The sequence below is a fragment of the Sminthopsis crassicaudata genome, chromosome 3 (genome assembly GCF_048593235.1).
Source record: "Sminthopsis crassicaudata isolate SCR6 chromosome 3, ASM4859323v1, whole genome shotgun sequence".
In the NCBI taxonomy this organism is placed as follows: Eukaryota; Metazoa; Chordata; class Mammalia; order Dasyuromorphia; family Dasyuridae; genus Sminthopsis; species Sminthopsis crassicaudata.
The window spans coordinates 625,968,391-625,991,994 of record NC_133619.1 but is presented as its reverse complement, the minus strand read 5'-3'; the positions used below and the strand labels follow the sequence as shown (position 1 = coordinate 625,991,994).

The 23,604-nt window shown below is 43.9% G+C and overlaps 1 protein-coding gene across 4 annotated transcripts in view; it reads left to right on the top strand.

The window, feature by feature from the left end:
- Window positions 1-23,604, top strand: part of KCNAB2 (potassium voltage-gated channel subfamily A regulatory beta subunit 2) — a 183,261-nt gene that overhangs the window by 49,866 nt on the left and 109,791 nt on the right. The window contains exon 3 of one of the 4 annotated variants that reach the window (XM_074306442.1): window positions 17,718-17,834. The exons of the other annotated variants lie outside the window; for them this stretch is intronic. The gene's annotated coding sequence lies outside the window, so the exon portion shown is untranslated. The remainder of the gene's footprint in view (window positions 1-17,717; window positions 17,835-23,604) is intronic. 4 annotated transcript variants of the gene reach the window in all.

Genomic DNA, 23,604 nt, shown 5'->3' with positions numbered 1-23,604 from the left:
ACTTATTAAATGACCAATTTGTTGTAGTGACTGCGCTAAGCTGGGAAATACAGCAGCAAAACTGGGCCAGTCCCAATAATATAACAGTTTTTTGTTGTTGTTTTCAGCAGAGAAACAATATTTGTGAAGTAAAAAAAGCACAAAGTATTAAAAACAATAGTGGGAGGTGGGGAAACTAATGACACAGGGAGAATCAGGAAACACCTGTAGAAAGTAGCACTTTGAACTTTGCTTGGAAGGAAACTGGACATTATACAGGTAGAGGTAAGGAGGGAGAGCATTCTTAGCATCAGGTATAGCCTATGCAAAAGCTTGGAGGCAAGAACTATGAAAGGAACAAATAGGCAGTTTGGCAAAATGTAGAGTGTCTGAAGTTATATGTAGTAAATCTAGAAAGATGGAACTAGATTTATGAAGAAGTCTAAATGTCAGAAGTGGTGTCTGTTATGGAAGCCAGAGGGACTCACTGTTGCTTCTGGAGCAGGGAAATGACATGGTCAGACTTATACTTTAAGGGTAATAGTTTTAAATCTATACGATGGGTAGAAAAGAAGAAAGATACTCAGAAATTTAATTTAAACCAGTTTGTCAGTGAGAGAAAAAGAAAGAGACAGAGACAGAGAGACAAAAAGAGAGAGACAGACAGACAGAGAAGGGGGAAGGTCTTTTTCCTCATCAGTCAGCTTTGAAATATTATACCTTTTATTTTCTCCAGTGGTGAATGTTTTCTTCTTATCTCTGAGCCATAAACTGTGTGAACTGTGACTAATTGGGAGTCTCTCATAAGAATCAATGAGAGCTCATGAACTTCCAGGTTCTTTTTCTCAAGAAAGAGCATGAGCAGAAGAGCTGACGCTGGCCATCAGGCTCCTCTGCCATCGTTCTCCCTCCTCCTCGTGAGATCTTCTATCCTACGGTAAACTAGCCGGCTTTGACTCTGGGCTCTCTCTAATCACCCCCGATGGGAGGGACTGTGCTGGTCTGCCCACAAGTGGAGTGAAGGACTAAGTGTTGAAGGGGCCAAGGACAGTTCTTCCCATGACTCTAGACAGGTCCCTGAACTTCACTGTCCCCATCTGATTCATAACACGCCCACTGCCAACTCTCAGGTTTGTTTGAGGACAGTGTCTTGTAAGCCTTAAAACGTAATAGAAATGGACAGGTTATTATTATTCATAAAGCTGAGAACAGGACTTTCTGGATCATTGGGTATTCAGTCAAGTCTCCCCAGGCCAGATTTCACAGTCCAGTCGAGAGAATGTTTTTCTCATTAAGGTGAGTGATAGGGTGCCACACAGAGAGTCAGGAAGCCCTGGGTTCAAGTCCCACCTGGGACATTTCTCATCTCTGTGACCCTGACTCCACTATTCCCTCATCTTAAATGAAGGGATGATCTAGAAGGGCCCCCTCGTCCCTTGCAGTTCTAGCTCTGATCAATATTCATTTCAACTCAACAGAGGCCAAGAGAAGAACACAGTTATCCTGCCTTCAGTGAAATTATAGTTTATTAGAAAATACTGTTCCTATACAGCTCAGTTTATTACAAGATAAGAAAGGAGGGAAGGGGTGACCACTAGCAACCTTCCCCCTGGAATCAGAGAAGGCTTTGGGAAAGAAGTAGCCCCTGAACTAAACCACGAAGGAAGCCTGGGATGTTCAAGGGCAGGCGAGACATTCCTGATGTGAAGGACAGATTGAGCAAATGTACAGATTCTGAAGACAGAATATCAAGTATGGGGGAGCTCTTTGTAGTCCACTTTGGCTGGATATAAGGAGAGCAAAAGAGCATTAATATGAAAGAAGGCTAGAGAGATTGGTAGGAAGTAACATAAGGAGAACCATGTATTTGAGGCTGAGGAGTCCTTGTTTTACCAGGTACCAGTGGAAGGTGCTGGAGCTGGCAAACAGCCTCACCAGGCCTGCTGTGCATTAGGAAGATTGCTTTGGCTTTCTCCCTATTCTAGCTTCCTCACCATTCTGACAAGCAGTCTCTTGTCCCTTCAGGTCAGCAGTGGGCCCATAACCCTTGTCTTCCGCCGGTCCCCCCCCCAAAAAAATCTTTTTCAAAGCAGTTCTAGCAAAGCCACAATTAGCCAAATGCTGACTCTTTTTCCTGATTTCCCCTTAGACAAAGCAGCAGCTTTGAAAAAGAACCTGTGTTTTGTTTCTTCCAACTCTACTGTTATTGAAGATGCAGATGCACCTGCCACATGATACCTTAATGTCCTGCCTGCAAAGGTTCCTTCCCAGCCCTAGCTTCCCATTTACTGGTTTCTTGAATTTCTCTCAAAACCACAAATCTCAGAGCTGGGGCTAGATTCAAGCTCCCCAACACTAAGACTTTATGACCTTTCTACCCAGGCCCAAAATGCAGTCGTTATTAAGTCATTTTTCAATTGTTTTTGAGGTTTTCTTGGCAAAGATACTGGAGTGGTTTGCCATTTCCTTCTCCAGTTCATTTTACAGATGAGGAAACTGAGGCAGGCAGGGATAAGTGACTTGCCCAGGGTCACATAACTAGTAAGTGTCTGAGGCCATATTTGAATCGGGAAGATGAGCACTCTATCCTCTGTACCACTTAGCTGCTTTCAAAATGCAAAAAGTAGGCACAATGGACCATTCTTTAAGGCTTGCAAAGTTCTTGACTCACCCCAATCCTGGGAAGTTGGATAGAACCCAAAAAAGTACATACTGGCAAGTTCTATTAGAATGTAACCTCCTGGAGAGTGGGAACCCCTTCACTTCTGCCTTTGTCTAGCCCATGCTTAGCACAGGGCCTGACAGGTGCTCACTAAGTGCTTGTTCATTGATTGATTGAGTCCCCTGCGGATGGGGAAACCAAAGCTTTTTCAAACCTCAACTCTCTAGATAAAGGGTGGAAATTAACTAGTAAGCATCTGAGCCTCTGATTCCAGCCCTGCTCTCTGGGTTTTTAGAGCTTTTTCCAGCCAGCCTTTTCAGAATGATGGCACATGACTCCCCCTCACACATTTGACACTCCAGCCAAACAAATGGAGATAATAATAGCGCCTACCTCCCAAGGTTGTTTGAGGTTCAAATGAGATAATAATTGTAAAATGCTTAGCGTGGTGCCTGATACATAGTAAGCGCTATATAAATGGTAGCTGAGGGTTGGAGATTCAGTGACCTCCGAGGGTTCATCCAGCTTTTGACCTGAGACCCCCACTGAGCTCTGCTACCTCCCCAAGAAGCACATCCAATCCCAAGCAGCAACAGTATGGGAACAAAGAATGGAAAATGCCAGGTTCTCTGCCAGTCCGTTGGGTACAGAACCAATGAGACCTGTCATTTCCCTTTCACTCCCTGGGATAAATAATCTAGAGAGGTTACAAAATCTGAGCTTTAAAGTATCACTTTTGAATAATCTTAGGGCAAGATGGAAAAGGTACACTCTGTATGAGCAGCTTCTATCAAAAATAAATGAGGCAAAGAGCGGCACCCAGAATAGCAAGACATTAGCAGCGGCGGCGGCGGCGGCAGCGGCCGCACCCGGGATGGAGCTGCCAGATGTCCCCAGCCTTCAGACTTCTCTATCAGCCTGCCACATTTCAGACTTAGCAGTGGAGAGGATGACATTAAATTGTTTACCCGGGGACATATTAAGAAGGCTTTCTCTTCAGATAATAAATCAAAACTATTAGCAAATGAAAAGCTGGGTAATGAGGGACTTCCAGGCCTCCATACTCTAATTTATCCTTGCCACCTGGCACTGGTGCCCCTTCTTCCCAGTGGGTTGGGGGTTTCAGCAGCTTGGATATCCATGACTTAGCCTGGAAGACATTGGGCCGGTGACCTTGAAAGTTTGGAACCTTCTGAACAGAGAGACAACTTCCTACAAAGTTAGTTACATGGTATTTGGCTTTCATTTGTCTCCTCTCTTCCCACCAAACCACTCAGGAAATGGAACTCACTATAGTCTTAGTAGCCAACACCGAGCTGGACTTTCTTTACTCCCTTAAGTAAAAGATTTGACTTCTTTAAGAGAATGAATATTACTGGATGGGGTGCTCCTTGAGGGTCTGCCCTACCCCAACCCCCATTCAAATGCCTTGGATGTAGAATAGTTCTTAGTGAGTGATTGTTAAATTTGTGGGAAAAGGGAGCAGATGGTTGTTTTTAGAGGGGGTGATTTTGGTTATCAAATACACAAGCAACCAGAAGGGTTTAGTTGAGCTCCGTTCTGTTCAGCAAATACCTATATTTGTTTTTTTGGGGGGATTTTGTTTTGTTTTTTTTTGTTTGTTTTGTTTTGGTTTTGGTTTTTTTTTTTTTATTCATCTATTTATTTATTTATTTAATAGTTTTTATTTACCAGATATATGCATGGGTAATTTTACAACATTGACAATTGCCAAACCTTTTGTTCTAATTTTTCCCCTCCTCCCTGACCCCAGATGGCAAGTTGACCAATACATGTTAAATATATTAAAGAAATACCTATATTTGTTAAGGCATCTGGTTTTGCCATCAAGGGGCTGATATTCTTCTTAGCAAGCAGATTTGGAGTCAGAAGCCCTGTGTTCAAGTCCTCAACTCTTCCCTCTAATGATACTAACATTTATATAATGCTTAAGGTTTGCAGAGTGCTTTCTTTATATGTATAGTCATTTTTCAGTCATGGCTGATTCTGTGCGATCCCGTTTGGGGTCTTCGTGGCAGATACTGCCCTGTCTTTGCAATTATAGGAAGTTTCATCCACTGATTCTTACTTTTCACCAGCTACATATTTAATGATCTGTGGGCAGAAATCAATTTTCTATTATGTTGGTAGGAGTTAATATGGAATAATAACTTTCCTTCTCCAGCTTGTTTTACGGGTGAGGAAACTGAGGCAGGTATAGTAAACTGACTTGGCCAGGGTCACACAGCTAAAACATTTCTGAGATTAGACTTGAACTCAGAAGAATAAATCTTCCTGATTCCAAGCCCAATGCTCTATCCGCCACACCGCCTAACTGCCCTTGTCATTTGACCCTCACAACAATTCTGAGAAGTAGGTGCTATTGTTCTCCTCATTTTTTAGGGGAGGAAATTAAGATGGAGGTTAAGGGACCAGCCCAGAGTCCCAGAGCCAATAAATGCCTAAAGCAAGATTTGAACTGGAGTGTTCCTGATTCCAGTTAAGTGTCCACTGTGATGCTTCTCTGAACTATCTCATGTGAACTTCGGCAAATCAGTGAAGCTGTCTGAACCTCAGCTTCCTCAGCTCTGAGATGGGAGGATGATTAGGGCGGTGAGGGGACTCGGTGGCCAGAGCCCAGCACCTGAACACGAATCCTACACAGATACCGTACTGTGTGGCCTTGGACGAGTCAGCGCCTCTCAGCTGGTGTCACCCTCTGTGCGATAAAGGAGTTAGATACCAACAAGAGTCTCTCTTAGTGCCTCTGTGAATGAGGTGACTCCTAAGGTGCTGTCCAGTCTGCTCGGTGCTGATCAGACACAATTGGCCAGACTCCTGAGAGCTGCCGGCTCTTTGAAGCTCTCAGGACATAGCCTAGCTCCACAGCTGTCAAAGTGGGCTGGGGCTCTAGTGGGGAGGGGTCAGCTTCAGAAATCCTGCCATAATGACGCTCTCTTCGTGGCACATATGTCTTTGGGCCAAGTGACATTTGGATCGTATGATTAGATTTGCAACCAGCCGTGAAGGGGGGAGAATATATATATTCCAATCACTCACGCCCACCCTCTGAACTACTCCGGCTGTCGTGGAGGGAGTAGGCGTTCTTCAGGGCTCCCAGAGAGAGGTGCGGCTTGTTCTCCTCTGAGACCCAGGGGCCCAGCTAGCCTCCCAAGAGCTTCCTTCCTCCCTGAGGTCTCGGAGCGGCTCTAGAGGCAGGTGACTCTCTCCTGGACCTAAATAGGACGCTCTGTTCTTGGGTATCTTTCCCTGGAAAGTGCCACAGGCCTCCTCCTGGGCCATTCTCGAGCTTCCATGAATCATTTTTTCGCCAATTCACTCTTAGTTCATTGATGTAAGAAGCATCACCTACTTTTGTAGTTGGATCAAAGGTACACATATAGACAATTAAAGAGGAGGAAGAAAGCCGTATTTTGGGATCATTGGGCCTGACTTTGGAACATCAATTCAGCACATGTACATTAAGTGCCCACTGTATACGTGGTATGGTGCTGGCGCCAGGGGTTAAAAGACAAAACGGAAGTGGTATCTGCTCTCAGATAATCTACTGAAGAAAGGGATAGAAGTGCAGAGGAATTTCCTGGTACGCTATCTTTAATACTTTCCATGGATTCCTGATAAGTAACACAAAAGAAAGAGTGATATGCCAATAGTAGGATGTAGATGATAGCTAGGTGGCTCATTGGATAGGAGGACCTGAGTTCAAATCCAGCTTCAGACACCTATTAGCCATGTAACCCTAGACAAGTCCTTTAAACTACAAAATGGGAGTGATAATATCCCCCACCTCCCAGGATTTTTGTGAGCATCAAATGAAATAATATCTGTAAAGCACAATGCCTGAAACATCGAAGGAGCTATATAAATGCTCATGTGTTCTCTTGCCTTCTTTCATATTTGCACGACACTCAGAGCAAAACTTTCCGCTGTTCCTAATGCCTGTGGAAGGACTTGGAATCAGTCAATCACAGTTGATCTTGCCAGGCCTAAATAACAACAGCAGATGACATTTACATAAGTGCTTTCTACCCAAAAGCACAGATCTGAACGTGTCACTTCATTGTACAAGAAGCTTCGCGGGTGACTAAGTGACTCAGTGGCTAGAATTTTGACACAGATTCAGAAAAACCTGATTTCCAGTCGAGTGTCAGACACTTATTGGCTTTGTGACCCTAAATAGGTCACTTAGCCTCTCTCTAGGTTCACCATTTATATAAATTAGGGATAACAATAGTACTTCCCTCCCAGAATTCTTATGAGGACAAAGTGAGGTCATATTTGTGAAGTACTTTGCAAACCTTACAATGCTCTATAAATGATAGTTGTGATTCTTTTCAGGGACTCCTGTTACCATTTAGACAAATTATAAGACTTCTGTTTGGTATTCAAAGCCCTTCACAATACCCGACCTTTCCAGACTGATTTCACATCACTGTCCCACCTGTATTCTGTTTTCCAAGCAATCTGGCCCCACTCCAGTCTCTCCATTAGAACAGAAGCACCCCAGGGGGACTTCCCTAGTGCCGTCTCCCTTAGAATTTACACTCCTTCACTTCCACATGATTTAGGGGTACTCCAAGATCCTAAGGCTCCCCAAAATCTGTTTCCCTTAGGAACCATAATGTTAATGATAAGTTGTTTTGTAGTCGTAACAATAATAGCTAGCATTTATATAACATCTACTATATAGCAGGCACTATCTGTACCAAATGTTTTTACAAATATTATCTCATTTGGTCCTCATAACATGCCAGGGAAGTTAGTGCTGTGATTATCATTCCCACTCTTCAGTTGAGAAAACGGAGGCAAACCTTACCCAAAGCCAAACAGTTAGGGTCATAGATAGAATTTGAATTTGAATCTCCCTGGCCTAGCACTCTGTTCACTGAACTACCTAGTGTCATCCCTTCAGAGTTTGTGCATGTTATCTCTCTTGAGCTTTACAGTCATTGTGCTTGTCTGCTTTCTGGCCTGTGATTTCTACCTCTGAATCACTCTTTCGAGTTTAAATGTAGGCATCTTAGTCAGACTAGCTTCTTTTGGTATAGAAGGAGAGGCTAGCCCAGTTCCATTAGCACATCATTCCATTTGCTAATGATTCCTGTCTTGGTAAAGAGAGAGTAAACCCCAAGGGGGATGTAAAGAGGTAGGGCAGCAAGAGATAGTTTTGTGGTTGGGAGAAAGCAAGCTAGGTATTGTACCAGACAGAAGGCTGGCCTTGGAGTCGAGAAAACTTGCATTTGAAACCTGCCTCATCCACTCATTAACCTTATGACCCTGTGCAAGTCACTTATCTCTCTGCACTTCAGTTTCCTCATTTATAAAATGGGGATATTAATAGTACCTGGCCATATAAGATTATTTGAGAACAAAAAAAGATAAAATGTTAAAATACATTGCTATATAAATGTTACCGTTACTATTATTACTAAAAGCTTAAGAAAGGAAGATTCTAAGATCTTAGTGTTTGTGGAGATGGAAGTTTGGTGGGTTTTGGAGAAAGTACTCCTGAATTCCCATCAACCCTCATCTGTGAGAGAGTGTCAGCACAGGCTGGCTGCCCAATAACTCAGGGAGCGTGTATCAACCCTGTACATGATGGGCAGTGAACCACTTTTTTGACAGATATAGAAGGAGAGATGGAACAAATCAACCCTTGTGTCAATGAAAATGGGCCCACATACCCTCTCTATTATAAGGGCAATATGTGGGCAGTTTGGAACTGATCTGAAGGAACAGCACGAATGTCCTTGCCACTTGGAGGCCAGAAACTGGAACCCAAGGCAGTTTCCATGTCTTTGCCCTATAGAATAGCAGAGTTTTCGAGAATCTCCTCTACAAGTCCTTGCTTAAAGATCTGAAGCACAGAAGGAGAGATGGGGAACTCACTACCACTAACCCATCCCATTTCTGAACAGCTTTAATTAGGGAGTTTTTCCTGACACCAACCCAATACTATTACTCCTGGGAACAGGGAAAGCAAGCCTATTCTCTTCCCCACATAACATATTCATTTGTTTGAAGATGTTCCCTCAACTTCCCTAAATGTTCCCCCGTAGCTATTCCCAGTAGCTAGGTAATATAGTACATATAGCACTGGACTTGAGATCTAGAAGTCTTGAATTCGATTCCAGTCTCAGAGACTAAGTCCTATTAATAGCCTCAGTTATCTCTGTAAAATGGGACTAATAATAGCACTTACCTCCCCAGGTGCTTATGGGGATGAAACCTTATATGTGTAAAGGTCTTTGCAACCTTTAAAATGGATACACACGCTGTCCATGCTAGCTACTCTCACTGTGCTAATGAGGAGGAGGAGAAAGCAAGGTCCTTGTCCCCCTCCTAGAAGCGAATGCCTTTTGAATGATTGAGCAATTTCTCCGTGTCCTTCCCAAAACACTCTGTCTCTTCTCCCCAGTGTTCCTTCCATTGACATTTCTTTTGGATCTGCCCTTGCCTCTCCCTATTCTCTAAGCACCTGAGCTGAGTGGGGGGTGCCGCCCACCATCTGCCATATGGGTTTCTTCTCTTCCTATCTGAGCTTTCTTTTCTCTCTGACTCCCCTTGTCTCCTGCTTTTCTACATCCCACCTCTCCTTTCGTTAGTCATAAAGTATTTATTGAGTGCTTCAAAGTGCTCTCATTCTTTCATTCTTTTCTCCTCTTCCCCACTTCTCAGGTTTTCACCTTATTGACGAATCCCATTGGCATTTTTCAGGCTATATTTTGTCGTCACCATGAACTTTTTCTAAGTGGAATTAGTGTGAGAGAAGAGAGATAAAAGGGGGAAAATAAAAAGGCTGACCACTGGGTCTGGAGAACCTGTTTAGTTCTGATGAGAACAAAGAAACACCCAAGAGTACTGGATCTGGAGCCAGGTGTCTGGTTTAGAATCCTGGCTGTGACACTTCTGACCTTCTACGGTTTGGAACAATCACATGATTTCTCTGATCCTAGTCCCCTCATCTATGAAATTCGGGAGTTCAATTCAGTGAGCACTTCTTACTTCATACCAAGCACCAGGACAGGTGGTAGGTTTGCAAAAGCCAAAACTAGGTTGTATAATAGCTAGAGCATCGAACATCAGAAGGATATGAGTTCAAATGTGACCTAGATATTTATTAACCGTGGGAACCTAGACAAGTTACTTAACCTGTGTGCCTCAGTTTCCTCCTCTGTAAAATGGGTTTGATCATACTAGCACCTATCTCCCAGGGTTGTTTTGTGAATATCCAATGAGATAATATTTATAAAGCTTTTAGTATAGTGCCTGGCACATAGTAGGTCCGACATAAATGCTTATTCCATCATCATCATCATCATCATATTTGTAAAGCACTTTGCAAACCTTAAAGTACTATATAATACTATATTAATAGTAGGTATTACTACCATTAAGACAAATTCATGCCTCACAGAGGGCTGTGTGAGGGCAAACATACAGAAAAAATGGCTTTATTACTGTTGTTCAGTTGTGTCCAACTCCTCATGCCTCTATGTGGGATTTTTGTGGCACAGACATGCTCCAGTTCATTTTACAGATGAGGAAACTGAGGCAAACAAATGACTTTCCCAGGGTCACCCAGCTGGTAAGTGTCTGAGACCCGATTTCAGCTCCAGCAAGATGAGTCTTCTCCACTCCAGGGTCTGGGCTCTAGCCACTATGGCGCCCCCTAGCTGACAAATAAGTGACTAGATGAGGTTGGAGATCCCTTTCAGCTTTTAAATCTAGGAACCTGATTTCATTTTTTAGGCTTCACTTCCAGCCTACTGATGTCCTCTTTATTTTTTAGCGAGACAGAAACAAGGGACCCAGAACCTGGGGAGGATGAGGAGGGAGAATATTCTCTGAATCCTTCCTTTCAGATCTTGCCACACATCACGAGAGATTGAGACTGCTGGGCGAATCTCCCAGGCTGGTCCAGAGCGGTGGGAGAGTCAGGTGGCACTTGAGCCTTTGGGCAGTTGGAGGTGCCTGCTCCAACATAGATATTGGCAGATGAAAGAGGAAGGAAGAGGGTTCAAATCTCACACTGCGACCACCCACAGGACCCTAGGCAAGCATTTCCCCTTCTGGCCTTCCGTTTTCTCATCACATCCAGTGAGAAGGTTGGATTAGCTGACCTCAGTCCCTCCAGCCCTAGGTCTGACCCTAGAAACCCTTGACGGACTTTTACCTAGCACTTATAAGCTTTATGTACATCATCCCATTTGAGCCCCACACTAAGCAGTCATTATCAGTCCCAACTTATGGATGAGGAAACTGAGGGTGAAAGAAGCTTAGTGACTGTCCATGGTCCCAGGTTCATTAGTGCCCACGATGGGATGTGAATCTTCCCCGCTCCAATGTCAGCATCCTCGGTGCCCCTCCTCGCTGCTTCTCCAGGAGAGTGGCTCCCTGCAGCCTCAGTTCTTCCAGGCTGGCTCTCCATTTGTCTCTTCCTCGGCTGCCGCTACCGGACTCCCCTTCTTCTCACCTGCTCTGGCCCCTGTCGTCGGTGTGTTGGCTGCATCGAGCTGTGTCTGTGCCACAGGGCATTCTCTTCCTCCCCGCTGCTGCCTCTTCACTTCCTGGTCTCCCCAGACTGCCCCAAGTCTGCCAAATGCCACCTATTCTCAACTAATGGATGAGCCATAGGAAATTCGTTGCCTTACCTTTCACTACCAATACTGCTTCCTTTCCATTCCTAGCACACACACACACACACACACACACACACACACACACACGCATGCGCACATACACACACAAGTACACACACGTATATGTTACTACCCAAGCCTCTTTCCTTTTGTATTCCCAGCGTATTGTCATGGTTCCCTGGCAGTCAGGATGCAATATAACAAGAAGAAGAATAAAAATAACAGCATTTATAGACCACATTAAGGTTTTCAAATGGTGATATAAATATTATTTCACTTGCTCCTCATAACAACCCTGAAAAATAGGTGATATTATTATCCCCACTTTACAAATGAGGAAACTGAGGCAAATAGAGGGTAAATGACTTATGCAGGGTCACACAATTTATAAGCATCTAAGTCAGGATTTCAACCCATGGTTTCTTGACTTAAGTCCTTTGTGCCACCTAGCTATCAATGAATGAATACTGAACGCGGTGCTAGAAGAGCTAGCTTCAAATCCCAAGCTTACCAATGGCATAATCTTGGACAAAGCACATAGCTTCTCTGAGCCTCAGTTTCCTCACAATATAAAGGAAATGTTCTCTCCCAACTCTAAGTCTTTGGTCCTACTAGTTGCTTGAAAAAATATTGGTAGGATGGAATGGAAGCTCCCTGGTCCTAATTCTGTTCTGTTCAGTTATTCCCAGTCATATATGCCTCTTCTTGATCCCATTTGGGGTTGTCTTGGCAACGATACCAGCGTGTTTTGCCGTTTCCTTCTCCTACTCATTTGACAGATGAGGAAACTGAGGCACGGGAGTGATTTGTCCAGGGTCACACAGTTAGGAAGTGTCTGAAGCCAGATTTGAATTCAGGTCTTCCTGACTTTGGGGTCAATGCTTTGACCACTCAGCTGCTCCTCAAAAAATAAATAAAATCTTCTTAACTCCTTGACAGAGATCCTGGAATGGTGTTCCACTTCCTTCTCCAGTGCATAAAACAAATAGAGGCTAAGGTTTCTTGCTTAGGGTCACACAGGTAGGAAGTATCTTGGACCACATTTGAACTCAGATTTTTCTGATTCCAAGCCCACTACTGAGCCACGCAGCTGCCTCTGTTCTGTTTTGACTCAGGCTATTCCTGCTTCAGTCACATTTCACAAAATGGATTTTCAGTTTTATAAATATGGGATGGGTAGAAGAGCAAGCCTGCTGGATCTGAGAGGAAATAGTTGATTCTGTCCTAAGATGTACATGATATAGGAGAGGCAATGTGGTCCAGTAGGAAGAGCATGGACTTTGGAGTCAGAGAGCTGGAATTCAGATCTTGCCTTTATCTCTTATATGGCCAAGTCATTCACCTGTCTCGGCTCAAGTTTCCAAGTCTGTAACTTTTAAGTGAGGAGATATGAACCATATGATTTTTTATGTTTCTTCCAATTCTAGATCCAGGGTGTTTTTTGGTCTATTCTTAAGTGGAAAAATTTCCCAGGAACTCCTTTTCTAGAACACCATCTTGTTCCAGGTCCTCCCTGAATATTTTTAGGAGGGAGGCGGCACACCTTCCAGGGAGGATGAGAATATCCCAAATGGCAGGCCAACTTTGGCCCACAGAGCATAGTTCCAGCCTAACCTAGAGCTGCAAGCAAAGGCTATTGCCAGCCTGAGCCTGCTGCCGCCTTGGTAGATCCTATGTGTCGCAGAGAGGAAAAATCCACTGCCACTTCCTTTTAATGGCTCCCAGCCCACCCTGATGAGTCACATCCATTTCTTCTCCGAGATGCCAGGAGAAGGCTACAGCATCCCCCATGCCCATGCCGTGACCCAGTTGCTCGAGGTTTTGGCAAGGGACAGTAGAGCATGGCGTTTAACATAGCCTTTTGATGGAGGCGTATTCCTGTGGGTTATAGCATGTCCTTTTTTTTTTTTTTTTTTTTATTGCCTTAGGGGAAGCAGCGAGGGGAAGCCACAGAATCAGCTACAGCTTTGCAGGGCCCTTGCTGCTATCCTTTCTTTATGGAACAGACCTACCTGCCAATGATGTCAGCGGGAAACCAGGAGAAATTTGCCTTCTCTAATTCTGAGGTCACTTGACAGACCTTAGGAGGTTCTGAGAAAGGAGAATCCTGCCCATCTGGCTGCTCTAGGATCAGCCCCAACCTGGCATTTTCCATTTTTCTTTCCTTTTCTATTTCTGGGTTGTTATTAGCTTTATAAATGAGATGGAAGAGGATGAGACTATAACCAATATACCAATGGTCCAGCCATTTCCTTCTCAACCCAAAGACCTCTCAAGTGACTTCCAACTAAGTCCTGTAATTAGTTGGATAATAATCAGTTAAAAAGCTTTTACCAAGTACTTAATGTGCTCCAAGCACTGGGAATACAAGGCAAAAAATAAATAAATAAATAAAAAGCCTTAGCCCTTGTCATCAAGTAGGTCACAATTTAATGGGGGAGGAAATCATGGAGTGGTAGATCTAGACTTGGAAGAAGCCTGACAAGCTTCCTTATTTTATAGATAAAGAATCTGACCTCCACCCCGACAAGATTAAGCGTTGAACCAAGATCAGACAAGACTCTTTCTCCCTTATCTGTGTCCTAAAGGAAGTAAAATGGATTTAACCCCTTGTAAGGATCATTTTCAGCATTGCAACTCTTTCTGGAACTCCTGTTAGGCCTTAGATGCCTTTGGCCTTTGCCTGGGACCTCCATATTGGAGATCTACCAAGGTGACAGCAAGGTCAGGCTGACAATATCCTTTGCTTGTAGCTTTGGGTTAGGCTCCGTGGGCCATAGTTGATCTGCCATTTGACATATTGCCATGTTCTCATCCTCTCTGGAAGGTGCTGCTACTACTTGCCTCTTAAAAATATTCAGGGGGACCTGGAATAAGACTGTGCTCTAGAAAAGGGGTTCCTGTGAAATTCTTCCATGAAAAAATAGAATTTGTGAATAGCTATAGATTAGATGAGTTGACCCTAAGGCCTTTTGCAATGCTGAGATTCTGGGATTCTATGAAACATTTTCCATGGGTAGGTAATAATGCTAAAGACATTGATAGGGTGAAGCTGTAGCGTCCCCTACTCTTTTTCTTTTTCTTTCCCTGTGGCTGGGGTTAAGTGACTTGCCCAGGGAACACCCCCTACTCTTGATAAACATGTCTATTTCCCCTTTCCAAACACGATCAAATAGGTCCCAAATGCATCTTCTCTCCCCTCTTCCCCCCTCATTCTCTCCCCACTCTTTCTCTCTCTCCATCCTCCTCTTGTTCCTCTCTGTCTCCCTCTCTGTCTCTGTCTCTCTCTCTTTCTGTCTCTGTCTCTGTCTTTCTGTCTCTCTCTGTCTCTCTCTCTCTCTCTGCCTCTGTCTCTCTCTGTCTCTCTCTGTCTCTGTCTCTCTCTTTTCTCTCTCTCTCTCTCTCTCTCTCTCTCTGTCTCTCTCTCTCTCTCTCTCTCTCTCTCTCTCTCTTTCTCTCTCTCTTTCTCTCTCTCTCTCTCTCTCTCTCTCTCTCTCTCTCTCTCTCTCTCTCTCTGTCTCTCTCTCTCTCTCTCTCTCTCTCTCTCTCTCTCTCTCTCTCTCTCTCTTCTCTCACCTTCCATATTTCAACAAGCAATGTGTAGATGAATTCTGGGTAAAGAAGTCGAGAATGTTCCAACTACTTTCATTCTTTTTACCTCACTCTTACAAAATTGCAATCAGTTCATTCTAGCCTTATGGCAACAGAATCTCTTCTGTCTGGGAACCAGGCTTGTGATTTCCCCTGGTATAGAGAAGACCCTCAATCCAAAGCGTATCTGTACCTGTTCCACAACTTTTGATGCTAGAGTATTGCCCAGTGCATTGCGAGGGTCACCCAACCAGTATGTGGCTAAGGCTGGACTCAAACCCAGACCTTCCTGACTTGCTGACCAACTCTATAAACCACATTGTCTCTCATTCTTTCTATAGCATCCCCAACATGTCCTTTTATAGTCTTTATTGAAAACTTCAAGTGAAGCGGAACCCAATACTTCCGGGAGTCTCCCATTCCATTTTTGGACAACTTTCGTGGTTGGGAAGCTTTTTCCTTAAAGTGGCCATTCTTCCTTCCATCAAGCACTAAACTTGCCTCTTTGCAGCTTCTAGACAATATTTCTCATTCTGCCCTCTGGGACCAAACAGGAAAGACTTCCCTCTTGCATGTGGCAGTGTTTATGCCCTTCATCCCCACTCTGAGGCTTCTTTCCTCACAGCTAAACATGCCCAGTTCCATCAACAAATCTTCCTATTATCTGGTTTTTTGTCAACTCTCCATTTTGTTTTTTGGAATCAGAAAAAAAAAATTTTTTTTTGGTCCAGACATACATACCCAGCCAACGCCCTTCCCAGAATCATATACAACACGTCAGATTTCCTGTTACGGGGCAAAGTCTAGTAGGACAGCACCTCATTAGTACAGACTTTTTCCGCCTCCATGTAGGCTCAGTGTTAATCTTACAATGCACTTCCCAGATCCCTTATATGTAAACTCTTCTCTAGCCATGCCTTGATTTTTTTAACCCAATTTAGGATTTTACATTCATCCCTATTAAGTTTCATCTTATTAGATTCAGGATTTGTTCTAGCCTGCCAAGATTCTCTTGAATCCTGACTCTGTAATTGCCTGTATTAACTATCCCTTTGAGCTTTTTGTCACCTGAAAATTTGATAAAACATGCCTCAAAACTTACTCCCTCTTAAGCTTAAGCATTTGTAATCCAACTGCTGGAGCCTTGCAGGATTGGGGTGGGAGGAAGGAAGGGTGGGTGGGAAGGGGATGATGAACTCCTTTGAGCATCTGGATTGTCGTGGGGGTTCTAGGTATCAGATTTTGGGAAGTTCTAAAGGGCAACCACAGGAAGGCAGTCAGGAGTACAAAGGGCACTACATTGGAACTTACCAAAAGACCTGGGGATATTTAATCCAAAGAAGAGAGATTTCGAAGGAGTGTGATAGCTGTCATTGTAATATCAGAGAAACTGAGGCAAGATAGAGATTAGAGAGTTTTTAATATTTTATTTGGATTTCTCAAAGGGAGAGATTTCCTGGGACCAAAGGATCCATTTTGGTCCCAGGGCTGATGCCTCAAAGCGTTCAGCAGCAGCAGCAAGAAATGTGAGTTTCCAATGAAACATATATATATATATATATATATATATATATATATATATATATATATATATATATATATATGTTTCCATAGTCAGGGTAGACAATGGCAGGGGTGAAGTCCAAGCATTGGTAAACAGCAGGAATTTCCAGACAGGGACCGTCAATTTGATTCTGACAGGTTCGAGGTAGGACCATAAATTCTGGTAAAGTGGGAGTAAAGGAGGTGTCCAACTAGAGCCAGGAAGTCTGGAGAAATAGAGGTAGAGGGTACCAATTAGGTATCTGAGATAGGAAGAGTTTTATCTTTTGGGATGCCAGAGTGGCCAGCTACAGCCCTAATTATCTCAGTCCTAATGAACAGAAAAGGAGGGTTACAACCAGGGGGATTGAGACAGAACAATTCAAGGAACTGAGGCAGAACAATTTAGGGAAACTGAGGCACCACAAATAAGGAAACTGAGGCACAACATCATAAAGTCTTTGAGGGATTCCTGACCTCAGAGGACAAAGCCAGGAGGAATGGACAAGAGGTAAATTGTGATTGGCGATAAGGGAAAATTTCCTTATAAAAGTCCCAAAATAAAAGGTAGTGATTTCCCCACACTGGGAGTCTTTTAATGAAAGTTGGATGGTTCCTTGTCCAGTATCCTATAAAAGGTGATTTCTTACTCATTTGTGAGTGAAATGAGTTATTAGTCCCTATACTTTCATTAAATTGCTCATTAAGTATCAAGCATATGCTAAGCACTAAGGTTACGAAAAGAGTTTTAAAAAAACAGCTCCTGCCTTCAAGGAGCTCACAGTCTATGTCAGGTTGACCTCTGAGACCTTTCACAGTTTTCTATTTTGTTTTGGTCCAGATCTATGAATTAATGAGTTTAGGAAACTCCCAGTGTCAAAATGCCATCCACTGGATCAATTTGGCAACTTGTTTGTTTGCCTTTTTTATAACTTCTAGACTGAGAGAAGAGCTTCTTAAACTTTTTCCTGGGCAGTTTGGAGAAGTGTATAGAATGCTTCTCAGAAACATGTTTTTAAATGCATAAAATAAAACAAATAGAATTATAGAAGAAACCAATTCTACTAAAATACTATTGTCAAAAAAAGGGAAAAATGTTCTCAAATCCAGGTTGAGAACCTGTGAGTTGCTTGGGGCCCTGAGAAATTGTGCCTTACTCCTTGCTTGTGTGATGCTGAGCAAGTCACTTCATTTCTCTGGGCCTCATTTTCCAGGCTAGCCCAATCCCTTCTCTATACAAAGGCCCTTCAGATACCTGAAAAAAGCTCTCTTTCCTCCAGGGTCTTCTCTCCTCCAGCCCTTGATATATGATTGATCATCACCCAGCAAGGATATGTCAGGATTTGAACTCAGGCCTTCCTGCCCCCAAGCTGGCTGGCTGCCTTTCGTGGCTACAAGTACGTAGGTAGTTGACATATCTCAACAGTTTAATTTGTATGATTAACATTTTCTTCCTGTCACTGTCTAGGCAATCAATAAAACATAAGCCCTGATTTGTAGCGCATGTGGATTTCTGGGGTATATAACATAGATTTACACTGAACAATTATCACACAAGAGACAGTTGGAGCTGGCTTCAGCACACCCCTGACCCTTCCTATAAACGAGAGGCATGAAACAGGCTGAGGAACCTCTGTCCTTGAGGAGGCCAGGTGGAACTTCCCTGTCTTTTCCCCCAAACTGACCCAGATCAGTTCTTTCCCAGAATCACAGCTAACCCTGCCAGAGCATGTGGGCCTCTTATTACCTACAGTGAGGGAATTCACTGAGAGCCTGGTGCTGTAGAAATGTCAGCAGGACCAATGGCTGTCATCCTAACTGTGCTCCAAAAAACCTTCCTCCACTTTGAATATGAAACCCCTCAGTCAGTGCATCAGAAAGCTGGTCGGGGCCTCATTCAGGCCCTGGAAAAAGCCACTTCAACATGCCCTTGCCTAAACGGAAGGGAAAGGAGAGAGAGGCAACTGGCCTTAAATGTCAAGACAGAGATAGAGACAGAAAGACAAACAGAGACAGAGATGGAGAGATGGAGAGATGGAGAGATGGAGAGAGAGAGAGAGAGAGAGAGAGAGAGAGAGAGAGAGAGAGAGAGAGAGAGAGAGAGAGAGAAGTAGAGAGAAAGAGGGGGGGAGAGAGAAATAGAGACAGTCAAAGACAAAAACAGAGACAGAGAAAGAGAGATAGAAACAGGGACAGAGACAAACAGAAACAGATAGACAGATAACAGAGACAAAGAGAGAAATAGAGAGAAACAGAAAGAGAGAGAGAGACAGAAAGAGATAGGGAGAGAGACAGAACCAGAAAGAAAGAGAATCAGAGAGATAGAAAGAGACAGAGAGAGGGAGACAGAGAGAGTGTTATTGTTGTCCATGGCATTGCCCTAGAGTTATTAATAGGGATAGGTGAAGCGTGAGCCAGAGCGTGTACTTATCATTTGCCAACCCATCTGTCGGCTTGGGCCTAGCTTTCATGAGCTCAACAAAATAACTCATGTCTCTCGGCAGCCTCTCAAAGGGCCCACCTACTTGGCCTGTTGCAGAGGAGCCAAGGAAGCTCTTCCACTATCACCCCTTCCCCTTCCAGTCTGTTGCCAAACTAATCTTCAGTTGGACATGCTCCTGTATCCTCCATGGCTCCCTATTACCTCAGGGAGTAAAAAAGCCATCATCTTTGCCTTCAAGGCCTTTATCACCTAGCATCCTCATCTCCTGTCTGCTCTGCAGCTAGCTCTTTCCCCCATGAACCTCCTTCCCCTCTCTGCTCCAACCAAACTGGACAGTTCTCTGGCCCCTCTCTAGAGTTGACTTGGCTATTCTCAAGTCAAATCCTTTCTACCAATCAGTCTGGTGCGCTTTAGTGAACATCTGCTCTGTCGGGCTCCAAGCTGAGTGATGAAGGATGAGGAGAAGGGCTACGACTAGGTTTTCTTCCTTTGCAACCTTTTAAAAAAGCAGTTGCAGACTCAGCTTACGGAGGCTTTCCCTTTGAGTCTGGGATTCCACGTGGATATTGCTGCTGCTTCTTACACATGTTCTTTGTCCCTCTTGGGTAGGGTTTGCTCTGCATGAGTCAGAGAAGCCTTTCTGGAGGACTTGGCGGGGTAGGGGCTGGTATGGCCTTTGTGCTGACCTTCTGGAGAAGAGGCCTTGGATTCAGATCCTTGTGTTGTCATGTCCTGTTTATTCTAATTCCCTGGGCCTCAGTTTCCACAATGGTAACATTAAATGTAGCTCAAAGGTCCCTTCTACCCCTAGCTCTCTGAGGCAGCAATCCCTCTAAGGGTAATAGGGCCTGTCCCTGAGGGATACCATTTTTGCAGTAGAAGACGTATGAGAGAGTCGGAGGGTATGGCAGTAGTGAAAGAAGGAGGCGATGATGAGTGCCTGCGGGAGAATGTTTCTGGGAGGCCTGGAGAAGATGCCGGAGCTTTGTAGGAGTCGAGTTGGCCATCCGGCTGGCTCTGGGAAGTGGAGGGAGTGTCAGTCTGGAGGTGTAAATATGGGCAACTGGAAAGTGGTGTTTGATAGAACTGGAGAGAGATGGGTTTAGGGGAAAGAGAATGAGTTCGGTGTTAGACACTTCAAGTTTGAGGAACCAATGGGACATCTGGGCAGAGATGACTGGCAGCCATTAGAGATGCCAGACTGGTGATCAGCTTAGAGACAAGGGATCGCCAAGCAATAAAAAGAGAGCCAGGACAGGGACTGTGATGACTTCCAGGATGGCTGCCATCGCCAGCACACTTCTTGTGAAAGTGCATTCAGAATCAGCAGCATCTCCTGTTCAGGCTCTCCTCCATCTCGATAAGCGGTGTCTGCTCCGAGTTATCTCAGGTCTGATGGGTAGGAGAAGGCCGTGCTAATGGGCTCTTATCTTTGGCTCCCAGCGAGGCTCCATCTGGCAGGGGGAGGGAGGCTGTGATGCAAGGGCGTTTGGGATGGTAACACTCCTTCCTGTCCCTGGGTGACATCCTATCTGCAGTCCTCAAGCTGATCTCAGCAGAGACCAAGGGGGTGGGAGCCCCAGCTCGGCCACTTGCCACAACGTGTGACTCTGAATAAGTCAATTCCCCATCTGGGCCTATTTGTTCAGCTCTTAATTAAATGAAAGAATTGAACTAACTGTCTACAAAGGCCCCTTCCAAGATCACAGGGGCCTTTCTGCTGCATAATGAGAATAGGATCTAGATATCTATATGCAGATATTGTAGTGTTTGGGATTTCCCAAGAGGGTCCCTATGACCTTTATGATTTGACCTTGACCCTTGTGAGGTAAACAATAAAGAAGCAACCTGAGGAAATCTGGACGACTGAGGTCATACCGTACATGGACATGGACCTGTTTCCTGTGAGGGCCATAAGCTAGATTGTCCCTTAGTGTCCTCTGACCTTCTCTAATCCTGATTTATCATAAAAGCTGCTTGTAGTATATCCCAGTGGACATTGAACCTAGGAAGACCAGGATTCAATTTCCACCTCGAAAACCTACTCACTCCATGACCATAACCAAATCCCTTCATTTCTCTGGCACCTTGTGAAAAATAGGAGATCCCAGAGGCAGGAGTGCCCCTGGGATGTTTATTCACTGCACAAGCATGGGCACATCCCTTTAATCCCTCTGAGTCTCACCTTTTTCATAGATAAAATATGGTAGTACCTGTTGTGTCCCCCACCTCAAGATTTGTCATAAGACCTAAATGAGATGCTATGAAGAATCCCAGTTATTCCTCTTGTTTCTCTGACATTCCAGAAAGTAGAGAGTTGATCTCTCAGCCAGGAAGTCCTGGGTTCAAATGCTCTAATCTCTTCTGGCTGTGTGACCCTGGGCAAGTAACTGCACCCTTCACTGCCCCAAGGTTAAGTGACAATAGAATTGACAGTGGGACTTAGTGGCAAGGGATCATTCCCTGGGAGCCCTTGTTTTTTTCAAAAGAAAAAAAAGTTAGCCTCTTATTATCATAATTAAATCAGGACTTTAACAATTGATCACTATTTTGGTGTCTGTGGGTTTAGATCTAAAGTTATATTCAAATAATAATGACAATTATGCATTTATGTAGCACTTACTACGTTCCATTGTGCTAAGTGCTTTACAGTTATCCCATTTGATGTTCAAAACAACCCATTTTACAGTTGAGGAAACTGAGGCAGACAGGTTAAGGTGACATAGGTAGGATATATCAGTTCTTCTTAACTCAGCTCTGTGCTGTATCCAGTGCTCTACCTAGCTGCCTCAGTATAATTTATGTATAATCCCCTACCACCCCCATCCCCATTAGAATGTGAGTTCTTTGAGAACAGAGACTGTTTTTATTTCTTCTTTATATCTCTAATTTTTTGGCAGATAAGTGTTTAATAAATGGTGGTTGGTTAATTGAGTTACCATTAAAACTCTTATCTTGCTTTTTTCTAATCCTCTGGGACTCAAGGAACTAAACACATTCTATAGAATGCTCAATTAACCAAGATGTTACATCCACCAGCCATTACTGGGTCTTAAAAGGTCACAGTATTAAGTCCTCCCCCACCACCCGCTACTGTCTCCTGGAGTGAAGAGTTTGGTCTAACTCTTTTTAGGGAGGACCAAAAAGAGATCAAGAGCCGTTTAATGGTTTTCCCACAGACAGAGAGTAGTGGAGCCAGAATGGATTAACTTAGAATCCCAGATCCTTAGAGGTAGCTCATCTGGCACAGATCCCAAGGGTTTGGGGTTGGGACTTTTTCCCCTGATCTACTCTTTTTTTTTTAAACAATCCATCCCACCTATTTTGGGTATTTTTCCTCCTAAAATATACACGGCCTCATTGGAGATCATTTTTACCGTTCCGTTCTGGAGCAGAGTAACACCATGGCTTTCTTCCAATCTGAAGGTGGCTTTAGAGCCTTCCAGGCACTCTCCCGAGAAAGTAGTTCCACCGCGGTTCCTGTTGGTTCTTTAGAATATATTAAGATGCAAATCTTTGGCTCTGTCATTTTGGACATGTGCCCTTAAAGAATTGGGATTTTGCCTGTTCTTTCCCTTTCGACAGCATTTCCTGCCCTCCTGTATCATATAATACCTAAAAAACTCTAGAGATCAGAGTCCATGAGGGGCAAGGAGCAGACAAAGCCCCCTCATTGCCCTTTTGGACCTTTTGAGAGTTGTTATCATTTCCTCTCTATCTAGGCATTGTGGTACATGGGGAAGACCAATGGGTGTAAATGTAGGAAAAATAACCCTTTTTGTGTCATGGATCCCTTGGATAGGCTTGGGAAACCCCGTGGACCCTTTCTTAGCATTAAGTGCAGAAAGTAAAACACATAGGATTGGAAAGGAAATCAATTATATTGAAATACAGTTATCTAAATATTGAAAAACAAATTCCCAGATTTCATGTTAAGAGCTGCTGGCCACAGTCCAAGGACCTGATTTCCAGTGCTGGCCCTAATTTAACTGTGTGATTACAGGCAAATCAACTTTCCCTCTTTTGGACACAGCTCCTCCTCGGTCACATGAGGAGGTGGGATTAGGGGAGGGCTAAAGTTGAGCTTGGGCAACTAGCTGGCACAGTGGCTAGAATGCCAAGGGTGGAATCAAGAAGATTCATCTTTGAGCTCTAACCCAGCCCCAGGTACTTATTATCTGGATGACACTGGGCAAGACACTTAACTTTGTTTACCTCAGCATCTTCATCTGTAAAATGAACTGGAGAAGGAAATGGCTAACCAATATCTCTGCCTCAGATGGGGAGATAAAGAGTTAGACATGACTGAAAAACAGTAACTGAACAACAAAAATTCAAGTTTAATGCTCTGGTAATAATGGGACGGCATTTCTTTTTGAGAGTTCTGTATCTTTACAACTGTTCTTTCACTGAAAATCCTGTGAATGTGAAAAGGGGCTTAAATTTTTCTAAAAACAAAATTTAGTTTGGTCAATATCAGAGGACAATATACAGGGTCATAGATGCAGAGACAGGAAAGACTTGTGGCTAGACTATTCTACCCCCCCCACCCTGACACATTTTACAGGTGAAGGGTTAGACTGACTTACCCAGGATCATACAGGTAATGTGTAATGAAGATGAGATTTGAATCTGGGTTCTTTGACACCACTCTCAGGGCTCTTTCTACCACTCCCATAATGATAGCACAGGAATTGGACCACAAACCTCTTCCCCGCCGTAAC